Source organism: Dipodomys merriami, unplaced genomic scaffold, assembly GCF_024711535.1.
Source record: "Dipodomys merriami isolate MVZ:Mamm:240054 unplaced genomic scaffold, mDipMer1.0.p SCAF_523, whole genome shotgun sequence".
Taxonomy (NCBI): domain Eukaryota; kingdom Metazoa; phylum Chordata; class Mammalia; order Rodentia; family Heteromyidae; genus Dipodomys; species Dipodomys merriami.
In genome coordinates, this window is record NW_027206095.1 from 84,145 (window position 1) to 100,909 (window position 16,765).

Here is a 16,765-nt window from a genome sequence, read left to right on the forward strand (position 1 = left end):
TAAAATACATATCTTGGGGTTCATTTCCTTAACATCAACTTATCTGACCTTTTCTGCTTGACTCAGACATATACTAGTTATTGCAAATAAGGGAAACCATGGGACCTAAGTTTTCTTGGGCCTGGCTTACCTCACTTAATATATTTTTTCCCAAGTCTTTCCATTTAGTAACAAATAGTACAATGTCATTCTTTCTGATGGAGGCATAGAATTCCATTGTGTATATATACCACATTTTCCTGATCCATACATCTACAGAGGGGCTTCTGGGTGGGTTCCATATCTTAGCTAGGATAAGTAAAGCTGCAAGCTGCAATAAATATTGTTGTGCTGGTAGCTTTATTGTGGTCTTGTTTGTGAACATTTGGGTAAATGCCAAAAGTGAGATTGCTGGGTCATAGGGGAGATCTATGTGGAGTCTTTTGAGGAACCTCCATAATACTTTCCAAAGTGGTTGAACAAGTTTACACTCACACCAACAATGCAGTAAGGTTCCCTTCTGTCCACATCCCCTCCAACATCTGTTGTTATTAGAGTTCTTGATTATAGCTATTCTAACTGGGATGAGGCAGTATCTCAATGTTGTTTTGATTTGCATTACTTTTATGGCTAGAGAGGTTGAGCATTTCTTCATGTGACTATTGGCGATCCTTCTTTCCTCTTCAGAGAAGTTTCTCTTCAAGTCTTTAGCACACTTATTTATTGGGCAGTTGTTTCTTGGAAAATTTGTTGTTGGGAATTTAATTTTTTGAGTTCCAGTTATATTTTAAATATGAGACCATTGTCTGTTGTATGGCTAGTGAAGATCTTCTCCCAATCCGTGGGCTTTCTATTGATCTTGCTAGCTATGTCCTTTGCCATGGAGAAGCTCTGGAATTTCATGCAATCCCATTTGTCCAACCTTTCTTTGATGTGTTGTGTTTCTGGGTCTCTATTAAGAAAATTTCAGCCTGTGCCATGGATACCGGGGTTTCTCCTATTCCATCCTATAATGTTTTCATAGTGGCTGCTTTGATTCGGAGGTCTTTGATCAATTTGGCGTTAATTCTGGTGCAGTGTGATGTAAAGGGATCTAGCTTCAGTTTTCTAGAAGGGATGAACCTATTTTGCCAGCACCATTTACTGAAGATGCTGTCTTTCTTCTATTCTATTTTTTTTAGCTCCCTTCTCAAAGATTAGATGGCTATAGGTCTATAGGTTCATTTCTGGATTTTCAATTCTATTCCATTGGTCCTGAGCTCTGTTCTTGTGCCAGTACCAAGCTGTTTTTATTACTATGGCTTTGTAGTAGAGTTTGAAATTTGGTATTGATATTCCTCCAGCACTTTTCTTTCTCTTGAGAATCGTTTTAGATATACGGGGTCTTTTATTGTTCCATATGAATTTTTGGATTGCCTCTTTTATTTCCTTGAAGAATGAGGATGGAATATTGATAGTTATTGCCTTGGATTTGAAGATAGCCATTTTCAAGATGTTGATCTTTCCAGTCCAGGAGCATGGGAGTTTTTGCTGCTTTCTAAGTTCTGTTTTGAATTCCTTTTTCAAGTTTTTAAAGTTTTCATCATAGAGGTCCTTCATTTCTTTGGTTAAGTTAATTCCTAGATATTTTATTTTTTGTGGGGCTATTACTAATGGAATTGCTTTCCTAATTTCAGCCACATTTTTCTCGTTGTTAGCATACAGAAGAGCCATTGATTTTTGAGAGTTAATTTTATACTCTGTTACTTTGCCAAAGTTTTGAATCAGCTTGAGTAATTTGGGAATGGTGTCTGTGTGATTCTTTAAATAAAAGATCATGTCATCTGCAAAGAAGGAGAGTTTCATTTCTTTTTTGCCTATTTGGATCCCCATTATGGTTGCATCTTGTCTTATTGCTGTAGCTAGGCATTCTAATACTAGATTGAAGAACAGTGGAGAGACTGGACATTATTGTCTCATTCCTGAGTTAAGAGGAAATGGCTTTAGTTTTTCACCATTAAGTACAATGCTTGCTGTAGGTTTGTCATATACAGCCTTTATTGAGGAATGTTTCATGGATTCCTAATTGTTCCAGAACCATCATCATAAAGGGGAGTTGGATCTTGGTAAAAGTTTTTCTGCATCTATTGAAATAACCATGTGGTTCTTATCCTTGCTCCTGTTGATGTGATGAATTATATTGACTTGCATATATTGAACCAGCTTTGTTTCCCTGAAATGAATCCTGTTTGATCATGGTGTATGATTTTTGGATGAATTTTGAAGTCGATTGGCCAAAATTTTGTTGAGAAGTTTTGCATCAATGTTCATCAAAGAAATTGGTATATAGTTCTCTTTCTTTGATGAATCCCTGCTTGGTTTTGGGATGAGGGTTATGATGGCTTCATTGAATGAATTCGGTAGTGAACTTTCTCTTTCAATTTCATTGAAGAGTTGGAGGAGTATTGGTGTGAGCTCTGCTTTGAAGGCCTTGTAGAATTCTGCTGTAAAACCATCGGGTCCTTGGCTTTAATTAGATGGGAGGGCTCTTATTGATGTTTCTATTTTAATACTTGATATGAGCCGATTAAGATGATTTAACTTATCTTTAGTTAGTTTCGGCATGTCAATATTTGTTAGGAAAAGGTCCATTTCTGCCACGTTCTCAAACTTATTACCATAAAATTTTGGAAAGTATTCCCTTATAATGTTTTGAATCTTGGTTGTTTCTGTAGAATGTTTCCATTCTCATCTCTAAGTTTATTTATTTGGGTGTGTTCTCTTCTTTTCCTGATAATATTTCCTAATGGTCTGTCAATTTTGTTTTTTTTCCCCGAAGAACCAACTCTTTGTTTGATTGAATCTTTCTATGTTTTTGGGGGGGTTCTAATTCATTTAATTCTGATTTAATTTTAATTATTTCTTTCCATTTACTAGTTTGGGATTTATATTGCTTCTCTTTTTCAAGGAGGCTCAGATGCCTCATTAGATTGTTGCTTTTAGATCTCTCCAATTTGTTGATGTAGGAACTCAGCGCTATAAACTTGCACCTGACTACTGCTTTGCTGTGTCCCGAAGAGCTGGTAGTTTGTGTGTTCATTTTTGTTGAATATCATGAGCATTTGAATTTCCTTTCTAATCTCTTCCATGACCCACTCGTGATTCAGCAGTGTGTTCTTCAACATCAATGTGTTACAGGACTTTCTTTGATGGCTTTTTGTGTTGAGTCCTAATTTTATTCCCTTGTGGTCTGAGAGAATGCAAGGTATAACTTCAATGTTTCTGAATTTGGACAAGTTTGCTTTGTGTCCTAAAATGTGGTCTATTTTGGAAAATGTTCCATGTGCTGCTGAGAAAAACGTGTATTCTGAAGCTTTTGGGTGAAATAGTCTGGAGATGTCTGCTATATCTAGTTGATGTATGCAGTTGTTTATATCTATGATTTCTCTGTTGATATTTGCCGAGTTTATCAATCTAGTGGGGAAAATGATGTGTTAAAGTTCCCAATAACTAATGTCGTTGGATCTATGTGGGATTTGAGGGAAAGTAATGATTCTTGGATAAATTTGGGTGCTCCGTTGTTTGGCGAATAGATACTTAGAATTTTAATATCCTCCTGAAGAAAAGATCCATTAATTAATATGTAGCGACCTTCTTTATCTCTTCTTACTAATTTTAATTTGAAATCTATTTTTTCAGATATTAGGATTATAATTGCCGCCTGTTTATGGGGGTCATTTGCTTGGTAGATTTTGTTCTAACCTTTCACGTTGAAAATGTGTTTGTTTTTATGGGCAAGATGTTAATCCTGAAGGCAGCAGATAGAAGAATCGTGCTTTTTAATCCAGCTAGAATGATTCACTACTAATTCAATCTTTTTTTCATTTGTTGTAGTGACAATTCTTCCACCTATGACATTTTTTACATTTATGACATTCTTTTACATAAATTATAGATTTGCATCTGAATTATACATCCTACCTCTCACTGAGTACTTTCAAAAAGAAAGAAAACATGTGTCACGCTTGGCTTCTCACTCCATAATTACATTTTTGGCAGTGCTGGGATCTAAAATCAGGGCCTAGAAGGTTCAATTCATGAATGAGTGACTGTCAGCACAGCAGCCTCTAGCCAATTCAGCTGCCAGGCCTTTCCTAGGATCTGAGATCGAGCCCCACATGTTGACCCCATATCAAGCTTAGTATAGTTATTAATTTTATTTTTATTTTATTCATTTATTTACCATGTATTTTATCAACTGCTATTACACATGAAATATTTATTACATTTATTTCATAGGATATAGATTTGCCTATATATGAAACTTCTTACCTGACACCCAGGACTTTCACAGAAAAGGAAATAATATGTCACCATGGGCTTCTTAATCTACGATTCAATTTTTGTGAGTGCTGACAACTGAATTCACAGCCTACAAGACCCAATTCATGAACAGGTGAGTGTCAACACACCAGCCTGAGGCATATGTAGCTGACAAGCATTTCTAGCACCTGAGATCAAGCTCCAGGCATTGACAAAATAAGAACAGATTGACATGAAGATGATAGTATACAAATAAATACAGATATTTATAGAGTGCCAGAGATGTCTATACATTCTTCAGTTATATACACTACATTTCTACCAATTCTTGTGTATTTATTATGCCTCCATGTAATTAATATTATTGTTTTCATCCTTAAGGAAATATTAATTAATTCAACCACTGTTTGGTAAATATTGCGTCCAAGTTATTAATAATATTCTTTGAATGTGTCAAAAAATACTCATTAAAATCCATTGGCCTCCTAAAATCACTCTGTCTAATTGTATATTAGTATTCAGAAACAACCAATTCCATCTTGCCATTCATAATCTTCCATCAATATTCCAATGAATAAGAACGAGACTCTTAGGATTTTCCTTCATTTGTAGGGGACAGGAAGGGGCTTCTAACACAGGACTTATGTTTCCGTGTTGGCCTATGGCTTTCCTGGAAGCCTGCCAGCCTTCAGTAGTTCCAGGTTATCAACATTTTTCAGCCGTGTCATTCAGACACAGGATGGTCACCTTGCAAACCCAACAAATGTAAAACCGGCAGCCATCTGCAAGTTGCCCGTTTTGTTTTGTTTTTTCTGTGTCGCATTAATTTTTTTTCCTATCAGCCTTTGGGGCCAAGGAACCCAGGTTCAGCTGTGGGTCCAGTGGCTGCACCCCAGCCTAGATGATCAAAGCTGAGGCAGAATTGCCACGACCTGAGTTCAAGCCCTGTGCTTGACACAATAAAAAGAAATAAATAAGTACATACATTGATACATTAAAAAATAATTAAAATATTATGAGGCTCCTTGTCTTGAAATTCATGCCCTTTTATCTGCCAGGCCTGAGATTTGAACTCAGGCTCTGGATAAAAATGCAGCACTGTGGGGGATGGGGAAGTTCACCGTGCAGGAAGACAAAAGTCAGGCCTGTTCCTAGGGCCTGAATTCAAGTCTTAACAATGTAAAGAATAACATGCTTATACATTTTAAATATATGATTTATATTTACATACACGTTTACTGCATATTGTGATTAATGTAGTTATTCATTTTATTTGTGTCTTATTTATTTCTTATGTATTTTAGTGAGTATGATTACACATATACCATTTTTTGCATCTTTTTACATAAGAAATAGGTTTGCCTATGTATTCTACATCATTCCTGAGACCCAGGGCTTTCATTGATAAGGAAAACAAGTGTGACAATTGGCTTTTCCACCAGGATGAAGTTTTTGGCAATTCTGTGACTTGAACTCAGGGCCTAGCAGGCCCACTTCATGAATGGTTAAATGTTAGCACACCAGACTGATGCAAGTGAATTTGGCAGGCAAATTTGAGGACCTGAGATCAAGCCCTAGCAATCGTCAATATATAAACAGATAGATGTTTAGATTGCAGTGTGTTTGTGTGTGTGTGTGTGGGGGGGCATGTGTGTGTATTTACCTATGTATATGCATCTATAAATATATACAGAGAGAGACAGAGAAACTTTTACGTAGATTCTAGTGTGTAACCCTATATAAAGAGTGATGTCTATAGCTTATTTTTATATATTCCATTACTACCAATTATTTGGTCTAAAATTATGGCTCCATTAATTAATCACGGTAGAACACTTAATAAAGAATTAATCAATGAACTATATTTATTGCATACAATATTATACAGGAATGACTCTCTAATAGTAATTCAGTTAGTACATTTCAAACATTCTATTAGTGTTCCTATACATAGGAACGAGTTTCCTAGGATCTTCAGCCGTGTATAGGTGGCAGTCCTAGGATTGAACTCAGGGCCTAGGTGTCTGGGTTGGACTCAGGCTTCACTGACAGCCCCCAGCCTTCATCCATGCAAGCACATGTAAATTTTCAAGCTGAGTCATTAAAACCCAGGAGGGTCACAGTACTAAGGAAACAAAGGTAAAACTGTTTTGTAAAACTTCCTGTTTTTCTCGTCCTCCATTTTTGTTGGTTTGATTTACTTTTGCCAGTGCTGGGAATTGAACTCTGGTCCTAGGATCCCTGGATCATTTGTGGGTGCAAAGGCTGCACCCCAGCCTATGGTGATCATGGTTTAAGACACAATAAAATGGTTCGTTGGGCAAAAGGAGCTCAGGGAAAATGCCTAGGCTCACAGTTCAAGCCTCAGAACCTGCCATGGTGATGTTAGTTAAATGAACCCTATGATATGTATTCAAATGTTTTTTTTCTTTCATGCATCTGTTTGTAACACATTTATAAGATTATTTCTTTGTTGCTTTGTATGTCTCTCTCGCAAGGTATAACCCCTGCTTTCACTGTATTTGATATCAGTATAATTTGTGGAGGGAAAGGGGAAAAACAAGTCGTTTAAATAAGGATACAGATGGACCCGTTGCAAGAATGAGAAGTACAAGTTGTCATGTCAAAAACGAACTTTACAACTTTGGTGAAGGGGGGGAGGATTGGGGGAAGGGGAAAGGCTGGGAAGGGATGGGAAGGGGAAACAAAAGAGGAGGCTACAATGCTTGATAAGAAATGTATTCATTATCTTGCCTCTCTAATTGTAACCCCTCTGTACAGTATTTTCACAATAAAAAATAAAAATTTAAAAAAGAGCCATTAATTCCATGTGTCTGTGTATGTATGCCTGTATCTGTATCAGTGAACATCCAGAGTTTTTATGAAGAAAGGCACCCAGCTAGGAAATTTGCTTTGAATAGAATGATTTCATAACACAGAGAGTGCTTTCAAGACAGTGCATGTTCCGGGGGTACCCTCACTGTTCCCAGGGTAGCTTGAGGGTTCTTCATACCCCCGGCTGCTGGAGGAAGTCTGCTTCATTTTTAGAACAGGCAGACAAATAGCCTCACTCCTATAGAACTGTGTAACAAACAATTCTTCTGGGCCATTTAATGAGGATGAGTGTTGGCATGCTCTGAAGATCAGGAGAAAAAGGCCTCTTTGTATTCCAAGCTGTCTCTCTCCCCATTGCTCTGTTTTCATAGGAAGCCTTCATTTGTGCTACCTCCCGTCGCAGGCCAAGTTCCCTACACTCATCCTGTCTTTGTAAGACTATTTTTCTGTTTTGAAACAAACTACTACCATTAATTCAATTCTTCTGGCAGACAATTAGGGAACTGAACCTAATGAAATGATTCATTATTAGCAACGGTGCCTCTGTGTGTGTGGGGGGGGGCGTGCGTGCGTGCGCACACAGGCACGCGTGCATTCACCAGTCCTGGTGCTTGAACTCAGGACCTTATCATTGTACATCAGTTTCTCCTATACAAGGACAGCTCTCTACCACTTGAGCCACAGTACCACTTCAGGGATGTGGACCTTTTCTATGAATGTGGTACTCAGCATTCAAACCCAGGGTTTAACACATGTAAAGCAGTCTACCCCTAAGAAAAATTTCCAGCACTCCACTTCAGGTTTCTTTTTTTCTTTTCTTATAAGTTGGAGGAGTTGAAGTCTGGGCCTGGGTTCTGTATCTGATCTCTTCAGCTCAAGTCTAGTGCTCTTCCACCCGAGCTACAGTGCCCCTTCAGGCTTTCTGGTGGTTTATTGGAGATAATCATCTCAAGGAATTTCCTGCCCAGGCTAGCTTTGGACCATGATCTGAGATAGTTTTGAACCGAGATATTCAACTTCCCGAGCAGGCAGGATGATAGACCTCAGCTAAAGACATCTAAGTGATGACACTTTGCTTCAAGAGGGTTCTTGGCTCCACATTTTAGAACGTTAGCCATGAGGCCAAGAAGAAATTCAGCACCTAGGTTCTGAGTTCAAAGTTCATGATGGAGAAAACTAAACCAAAACAATTGTCTGCAGGAGACAAGTCACTAGAACTCAGTATATACATAAATTTGGCCCTGCCTTGGGGACATATCTGAGCCTCAACTTCCTCATCTGCACAATCATCTTACTTGTGTAGATCTTATAAGGACCAGATGAAAGTAAACAACTCATGAAGGACTCAGCACATAGCACCCTGTGAAGGACTCAATGCATAGTACTCCATGAATGACCCAGCACCCCATGAAGGACTCCGCACCCAGCACCCCAGGAAGGACTCATAACATAGCTATATCACATAAACTGTCATTAGATTTAGAGTGCTTTAATCAGTATCACTAGTATTTCAGATACACGTCACAAACCACACAAGTTTACATCTAATGGTTTAGAGGGGTGTTTTTGTGGGGAGGGTCATCAGCCTCGGGGTTTGCACTCATAGGTTGGAGGTACTGTCCTAAGATATTTTCCTCAAGGCTAGAGCTCTACCTCTTTGAGGCACAACTCAGAGTCTCCCAGACTTCCTACCAGGGCTGAGTTTTCAACCCACCAGTATCTGATCTCATCCCCCGAGTAGCAAGGGGTGAGTCAGCAGCATCTGATTCCATGGTTGACCTCTTGCTAAGTCAGGTTAGATGGCAGCCATGAAATCCTGGCCTTCTATACTTGCAGTCAGAACATTCTAATTTGTTTTTGGTGTCAGTCCTGGGGCTTGAGTATGGGCTTAGACACAGTCCTTAAGCTTTCATGCTCAACTCCAGTGCACCACTGCTTGAGTGTGCAGTACTTCTGGCATATTCTGTGCATGTGATAGTGTGGAATCGAACCCAGGGCTTCATACATATTAGGCGAGCACTCTATCACTGAACCCCAGGAATGACAAGTGTAGAAATAGATATGTATATTGTTACACACCCACACATATATATACATATATATATGCACATATAGAAGTATATGTATATATGTATGTATGCATGTATAAAACAAGACACAAATGTCTGTATATTAATTATATATACTATATTACTTTCAATTATCGATTAATTATTCCTTCCTTTTTTAAGTATTATTGTTGAATACATAAAAAAGTATTAATTGAAAATTAGTCAATGTACAATAATTATTGTGTATAATTTTATAATATAATCATACACTAAGTACTAATGTAGTTGTTACTTTGCAACATTCCATTCGTATGGATATATATCAGAATGCGTTTCTTAGAATCTACTGCCACTCATAGGTGGCAGTCCTGGGATTCGCACACCGGGCCTAGGTTGCTGATTTTGGCTATGCCTTCCCTGATAGCCCACTAAACTTAAGCAGTACAAGGTCATGTACACTTTCTGGGCCCTGTCATTTAGAACCAGGATGGTTGCAATGCAAAGAAAAAAACAATGTAAAACTGCCTTCTGGGACTTCCCAGTGTTATCCTTCTCATTTTTTTCCTCTCTTTTTCTTTTTTTTTCAGTTTTGGGGCCAGAACTATGGGTCTGGGTGCTGTCCCTCAACTCTTCAACACAAGGCTATTGCTCTACCACTTGAGCCATAACACTATTTCCGTTTTTTTTTTTTCTCCTTATGTGGTGCTGAGGAATCGAAACCAGGGCCTTATGTATGCAAGCCAAGCCGTCTATTCCTGAGCCACCTTCCCAGCACTTCTCCTTTTTTTGCCAGTCCCAAGGTTTGAACTTGGGTACTAGGAGCTCAGGATGGGCTGTGGGTCCTGAAGCTGCACACCAGCCTAGGATGATCAAAGCTGAGACAGAGTTGTCATGAGCTGAGTTGAAGCCCCAGGCATGGCCAAAATAAAATTAAGGCTCTGGCTTGGAATTTGCACCGTTTTTCTGGCATGCCTGGGATTTGAACTCAGGGTCTGGGTAACTCTGTGGCACTGTCAGGGAGAGGAAGCTCACGATCGTTGAAGACAAGAATTTCAGCCTAGTTCCTAGGGCTCAAATTCAAGCCCCAGCACAGAAAAAAATAATATTCATATATGAGATCTATTTACATACATGGGTTTAAATCTTATGACATTTATTATCCTTATTTTTTATTTTAATTAGTATTATTACATATATAGCATCTATTTCATTTATTACATCTTATCACATGGATTTATTTGCATATGGATTATACATCTTACTGAGACCTAGGACTTTCACAGAGAAGGAAAAAAAATGTCTCAAAATTGGCTTCTAACTCCACATATAAAATTTTGGCCATGCTGGCATTTGAATTCACAGCCCACAATGCCCAATTCATGAAAGCGTCAGTTGTAGAACAGAAGGCTTTGGCAAACTGAGCTGCCAGCCAGTTCTGAGGACCTGGGAACAAGACATAGTAGTGATTGATAGATTCAGATATAGATATAGATAGATATAAATATAGATATAGATAGATAGATGTATAGTTTGCAATATATATGAGAGAGAGAATGTGAGGATATTAAATTATATATATTATGAATTATTATTAAATTATGCCTCCCTTTAGTGAAGTATCATGGTTGAATACTTATTAAAGCATTAATGTAAAAGTAGTCAGTATTCTTTAATTGGGAGAATCATACCATGGTGCTAGAATGGAAGACATAATCCACTACATTTTTTTATTTTTGTCAGTCGTGGGGCTTGAACTCTGGGCCTGGGCACTGTCCCTCAGCTCTTCAGCTCAAGGCGAGCGCTCTACCACTTGAGCTACAGTGCCACTTCCGGTTTTCTGGTGGTTTATTGGAGATAGGAGTCTCAAGGGCTCTCCTGCCCGGGCTGGCTTTGAACCGCGATCCTCAGATCTCAGCCTCCTGAGTAGCTAGGATTACAGGCGTGAGCCACCAGCGCCCGGCTAATCCACTACTTTTTGTGTGGCATTCTATAAGAAAATCGTGAACCAGATGCAAATTTAATTGTTAGTTTTATAACATTTCATTAATAATTCACATGAATAGGAAAGATTTTCTCCAGATCTCCTTCCATTTGTAGGTGGCAGTCTTGGCATTTAACTCTAGGCCTGGGTAGTTTACTTCGAAATGCAAACCATTAGAATGACACTGTGAAGATTTCAGTTCATCACAATGAAAAAAAAAACACCCAGGGAAAACTCACCCAGCCAGGGCCACCAGTCCCAGGAGTGGCTTTCTTCAATGGGTAATCAGAGCCAGAGGCTGCCCCTCCCTTTAGCAGCCTGGACAATCAATTGAAATTCAGTAAACAGAAACCCTGAGAGTGGCTCCAGGCTGGGCTCTGTAATTTTCTCACAAACCAGCCCCTGGGAAAAGCTACTGTGTGCTGAAAGGCCTCAACTCTACCCAGAACCTAGCCTCATCACAGCATCTCCAAACTCGAGGAAAAAGCCTTCTCCCTCTTTTGTGATACTCAAAGCAAATCTCCCTTCCACTGAACTAACCTGAGAGGAGGATCGCACAACATTTTTCTGCCTGTTCAAAGAAACTGACTTAAGTAACCAACCAAGCCACAGGAACACAAGCAGACCAGAGACTCAAACAAGAAGCTGGTTACAGACACAAGGGAGATATAGGATTTTTCCCATCCCTCCCCAAAAAATCAAAGAATTTTTTTTGTTGTACCATTAATAAAAAAAATTTTCTTTTTCTAAAAATTTTTTTTTAATCCTTAATTTTTACCTTTTTTGAAAAAAATTGTTTTCTGGTAATTTTTTTCTCTTAGAATTTTAATTTAGGGGTATAAGTATGTGTGCGTTCTTCTTATTTTTTTTGTTTTTGTTTTTGTTTTGTTTTGTTTTGTTTTTTTGTTTAGTTCTACTGAACTTCTGATCTTTTTTCTTTCTTTCTTATCCTTTTCACCTTTCCTTCTCTTTCCTTCTTCTTTATGTGACTTAATTGCTGTTCTGCACATTCTCAGTTAAACCCGCAGTCGATTATTAGACCTTAGCCCCCATTCTGAACACACTTAAACTACAAATTTATTACTCAATTCAAAACCTCTTAGACTTAAATTCCTTAATAGCAGTACTACCTCTTTATACCTATAAAATATTTTAAGTATTTTGATTTTTAAGTTTTTCACATTTCCTTTATATCCCTCCCCTTCTCTCATTATATTCATGTTCTTCTCTGAATAGTTTGTTTTCCATTCTGTATAAGATTTTTAATTTTTACCTTTCTGTTTTTTCTGGTCTCTTTTTGTTCTCTTTCTCTTTCTGCATTTTTCTCTCTTTCTCTACTTCATCCTATCTAACTTATTTCCTGCTTTGAGATTTGGACTTAGTTAACAATCCCTGTGCCTTCCCACATCACTCTATTCCTATTGTTTACCCAGATCTCTTCCTACACCTAATAATTTCTGGCTTACCAAGTTCTTCTCTGCAGTTCATAGCCCATTAATATATAGTTGTTTGATGTTGAATAGATGTATCTGTTGAACTAGATTGTATCTGCAGACTTTTGACTGTGCAAATACAGACTTTGGTTGATGCTTGCCTTAAGATAGTGTTCTAGCACAAAGCTGGTGTTAATTTCATCCCAAATGGGCAGAGTAAGCCGGAAAAACACAGGAAAAATGGCAAGTCCAGATATCTCAAATCCCACTCATGATAATCAGAGGACAGTACAGATAATGAATAATCCAGAGGAGAGTTCCCAAATAGCTCTACAAACACTGCTGGCAAACATGATTAATGAAAAGATTGAAAACATGCAAAGGACTCTTTATGAGCATGACAGGGAGAGAGAGGAGGCAATCCAAAAGTTTACACAGGAATATCATGAGCATGAGGAAGCTACTAAAAAACTGATAGGATTTGCATGAGCAGCTTGAGAATACTCAAAAAGAAAGGCAGGAATGGAGTGAGAAGGCTGAGAACACTCAAAGAGAACTACAGGAATCGCATGAATGGGAGGAATCTAAGGAAAGAGTAACACACGAATTGAGAAAGCAGGATGAGAATACACAAAGATCAATAAAGGCATTCATGGAATCCATTAAAAAAGACCTGAAGGAAGTCAGGGAGACCACAAAGGGAATGCTGAATGGAACCCAACAGAAGGAATGGGAGTCCAAGGAAACCATAACCAATCAACTAAGTGATTTGAGAATAAACACTGAACACCAATTTAAGGAAGTAAAGAAGTTCATACAAGATCTGAAACAAAGCTTCAACAAAGAATTTGAAGCCATCATAGCTGACCAACTAGAAGGAAAAGAAATAAAAAACAAAGTAGAAAGCCTTGACAGCAGGTTAGACCACGCAGAAGATCGAATCTCGGGGATTGATGATAGCCTAGATATTATAGAGAAAGAACATACAACCATCCAAGACAAATCCAAGAAATATAAGAGATCTATCCATCACTTGGAAGACACCATCAGGAGGCCTAATCTAAGGACAATGGGTGTAGAGGAGCACCTAGAAACAGAAGTTAATGGTCTAGGAACTTTGTTTAACAGGATCCTAACAGAACACTTCCCAAACATGCAAAAGATAGGCCTATTCAAATACAAGAAGCTTTTAGAACTCCAAATATATGAGACCAGAGTAGAACATCCCACCATCACATTATAATCTGCACAGGATCAATTCAGAATAAGGAAAAGATCCTTAAAGCTCTCAAGGATATAAGATTAATCACCTATAAATTGAAACCAATTAGAATCACCACACATTTCTCAGCAGAGATAATCAAAGCAAGAAGAGCCTGGAATGATGTATGCCATGCCCTAAAAACAAACAACTATCAACCAAGAATACTGTACCCAGCTAAATTCTCTTTCATAACTGAAGGCCAAATAAAAATCTTCCATAAAAAGAAAAATTGAAACAATACATCTCCACCACACCAGCCCTACAAAAGATTCTTTAAGACATCCTACACATAGAAAACCAACAAGACCACAATAAAGGCCAAGAAACTGCACCCAAACTGAGAATCAAAAAACCATAGGAAGAACCCAGCTTTCCTAGCCCCCAAGAAGATGGATAACATGGCAGGAACTCCCAAATACCTCTCAGTCCTATCTCTTAACATTATCTGACTTAACACTCCAATTAAGAGACATAGACTGTCTAGTTGGATTAACAAACAAGACCCTTCTATCTGCTGCCTGCAGGCGTCACATCTCGTCTGTAAAAACAAACACATTTTAAATGTGAAAGGCTAGAACAAAATCTACCAAGCAAACGGCCCCCATAAACAGGCGGGAGTTGCAATCCTAATATCAGATAAAATAGACTTCAAATTAAAATTTGGGAGAAGAGATAAAGAAGGTCGTTACATACTAATTAAGGGTTCTCTCCTTCAGCAGGATATTACAATTTTAAATATCTATTCGCCAAACAAAGGAACACGCAAATGTATCCAAGAATTATTATTTTCCCTCAAATCCCACATAGACCAAAGGCATTAATTGTTGGGGATTTTAACACACCACTCTACCCACTAGATAGATCAACTCTGCAAAAAATCTACAGAGAAACCGCAGATCTCAACAGCTGCATAGAACAACTAGATTTAAGAGACATCTACCGAATGTTTCACCCAACAGCATCAGAATACATGTTTTTCTCAGCAGCACATGGAACATTTTCCAAAATAGAACACATTTTAGGCCACAAAGTAAACGTGTCCTAATTCAGAAACATTGAAGTTATACCTTGCATTCTCTCAGAACAGAAGGGATTAAAATTAGAAGTCAACACCAAAAGCCACCAAAGAAAGTCAGGTAACACATGGAGGCTGAAAAATACACTGCTGAATCACGAGTGGGTCAAGGAAGAGATTAGAAAAGAAATTCAAATGTTCATGCTATTCAACAAAAATGAGCAAAAACATTACCAGCTCCTCTGTGACACAGCAAAGGCAGTACTCAGAGGCAAGTTTACAGCTCTGAGTTCCTACATCAACAAATTGGAGAGATCTGAAACCAACAATTTAATGAGTCATCTGAACCTGCTTGAAAAAGAGCAGCAAGATAAACCCCAATCCAGTAGACGGTAATAAATAATTAAAATTAAATCAGAATTAATTGAATTAGAATCCAAAAAAAAACTATAGAAAGAATTCACAAAACAAAGAGTTGGTTCTTCGAAAAAATTAACAAAATTGACAGACCCTTAGCAAATCTTATCAGAAAAAGAGGATAATACACCCAAATAAATAAACTCATAGATGAGAATGGAAACATCACCAAGGAAACAACCAAGACTCAGAACATTTTAAGGGAATACTTCTCAAAATTTTATGCTAATAATTTTGAGAACTTGGCAGAAATGGACCTTTTCCTAGCAAATACTGAGATGCCAAAACTAAACCAAGATGAGTTAAACCTCCTTAACAGGCCCATATAAAGCATTGAAATAGAAACAGCAATAAGAGACCTCCCAGCAAGAAAAGTCCAGGATCAGATGGTTTTACAGCGGAATTCTACAAGGCCTTCAAAGCAGAGCTCACACCAATACTCCAACTCTTCAATGAAATTGAAAGAGAAAGTTCACTACCGAACACATTCTATGAAGCCATCATAACCCTCATCCCAAAACCAGGCAGGGACTCATCAAAGAAAGAGAACTATAGAACCATTTCGTTGATGGACATTGTTGCAAAACTACTCAACAAAATTTTGGCCAATCAACTTCAACAATTCATTCAAAAAATCATACACCATGATCAAAATGATTCATTTCAGGGAAACAAAGCTGGTTCAATACACGCAAATCAATTAATATTATTCATCACATCAACAGGACCAAGGATAAGAACCACATGGTTATCTCAATAGATGCAGAAAAACATTCGACAAGATCCAAGACCCCTTTATGATGAAGGTTTTGGAAAAATTAGGAATCCATTGAACATTGCTCAATACAATAAAGGCTGTATATGACAAACCTACAGCCACCATTATACTTAATGGTGAAAAACTAAAGCCATTTCCTCTTAACTCAGTAACAAGACAAGGATGTCCACTCTCTCCGCTTCTCCTCAACCTAGTATTAGAATGCCTAGCTACAGCAATAAGACAAGATGCAGACATAAAGGGGATCCATATAGGGGAAGAAGAAATAAAACTCTCCCTCTTTGCAGATGACATGACCTTGCATTTAAAGAATCCCATAGACTCCACTCCCAAATTACTCAAGCTGATTCAAAACTTTGGCAAAGTAACAGGGTATAAAATTAACACTCAAAAATCAATGGCTTTTCTGTATGCCAACAATGAGAAAATTGTGCCTGAAATTAGAAAGCAACCCTGTCATAGCCCCACATAAAATAAAATACCTAGGAATTAACTTAACCAAAGAAGTGAAAGATCTCTATGATGAAAACTTTAAAAACTTGAAAAAGGAAATCAAAACAGAACTTAGAAAGTGGCAAAAACTCCCATGCTCCTGGATTGGAAAGATTAACATCGTGAAAATGGCAATACTTCCCAAGCTATCTACAAATTCAATGTGATACCTATCAAAATTCCAACCTCACTCTTCAAGGAAATAGAAGAGGCAATCC